Source organism: Salmo salar, chromosome ssa12 (genome assembly GCF_905237065.1).
Source record: "Salmo salar chromosome ssa12, Ssal_v3.1, whole genome shotgun sequence".
Lineage (NCBI taxonomy): Eukaryota > Metazoa > Chordata > Actinopteri > Salmoniformes > Salmonidae > Salmo > Salmo salar.
In genome coordinates, this window is record NC_059453.1 from 70,932,409 (window position 1) to 70,933,972 (window position 1,564).

General features: G+C 41.4%; 1 pseudogene; it reads left to right on the top strand.

Annotated features, from left to right (window-relative positions):
• The first annotated feature begins 360 nt into the window (after positions 1–360).
• Positions 361–1,276, top strand: LOC106565954 (transcription factor HES-5-like; annotated as a pseudogene).
• The last annotated feature ends 288 nt before the right edge of the window (positions 1,277–1,564 follow it).

The window sequence follows — 1,564 nt, forward strand, 5'->3', positions numbered from 1 at the left end:
ATGAATCATCGTTTATTATCAGCGCGCTGGAGAGGTTCCAACCAACTCAATGCACCATAGTACACATGTCAATAGAGTCAAAACCTCTCCAGCGCTCTGACAAATAAACAATTATTCATTTAAGATTGACTTTGACTGTCCCTGTGTAAGACTTTCCACAACAATCCCAACATCAGGCAACAGATCTGAGGGTCACCACTTTCCCAGATTCACACAGCGCTACAGACTGTGAAAAACTCCAACAATCTCAAAGGAGAGATGAAGCCAGTAGAAATCAGATTCTCTCTACACAGAGACCTATACAGCACAGAGATCAAGCCATGGCACCTACAGTCACTATGGTCCAACATGGTCCATTGTGTTTGTCTCAGAGTGGAACTCCAGTCTGTAAGACTCTACCAGGGCCTCCAGAGGGCGATGTTAACTGGACTCTTCTCTTTACTGATGTTGTGCTAGGTTGGGGAGCTCAATTTAGGCAGGTCACTCTCCCTCCGATTATTATCAGAGAATGGCTGCAGGCTCTGGAAGTGGCTCAGCAGTCTTCTCTATGATCATCCATTCGCTATGATCCACTCTAAAGATTCAAATTCAAGGACCATTATTCAATTTGATTTGATTATTATTTATTTCAATAATGCCATATTGCTGAGCAATGTTATTAATGACTCTCCTCTTCTTACAGCTAAGAAAGCCAGTGGTGGAGATAGTATCAACAGCAGCGTTCAGCAGCTCATGTCTCTCCTGGGTCCAGAGATCCTCAATTAGCAGCCTGACTCCAAGCTGGAGAAAGCCGACATCCTGGAGATGACAGTTAGCTTCCTGAAACGACAGCAACAGTACCAGCCAGTGAGCGCCTACTTCTACTCAGCACCTGTCAATCTGGGTTACTCCAGATGTGCAATTCAGATTGTGCATGTCCTGTCCAAGGATGAGGTGAAGACACTGTCCCAGAGAAGACTGCTGAGCCACTTCCAGAGCCTGCAGCCATCCTCTGATAATAATCGGAGGGAGAGTGACCTGCCTAAATTGAGCTCCCCAACCGAGCACAACATCAGTAAGGAGAAGAGTCCAGTTAACATCGCCCTCTGGAGGCCCTGGTAGAGTCTTACAGACTGGAGTTCCACTCTGAGACAAACACAATGGACCATGTTGGTCTATATTAATGCCATATTTGTCATGGACAGTAATGACAATAGGAAGATACATTCTCTATCTCCTTATTCAGGAGTTTTTTAAAGTCTTGCTGTGATTGAGACTGTTCATTTCAGTTGTACTCAAAATGTACCTTAAAAAAATGTACTCAAGAAGTTGTACTGCTAAATGGCATATATTATCATTATATTATTCTAAGACAATTGTCCATGAAAATTAGATTTTTGTTGTGTGATGGTATTGTATAATTGACATCATAATAACCTTTATGTTTTGTGAAATATGTGTTGAATACATTGATTATGTGTTTATTCAACTTTAACAGTCTTCTAAGAGGACTTTTACCTAAAATTATCAATATTTTTGTGATTGTCTAATGATCTGTTTTAAGGTCAACACTTAGAGAATAAGC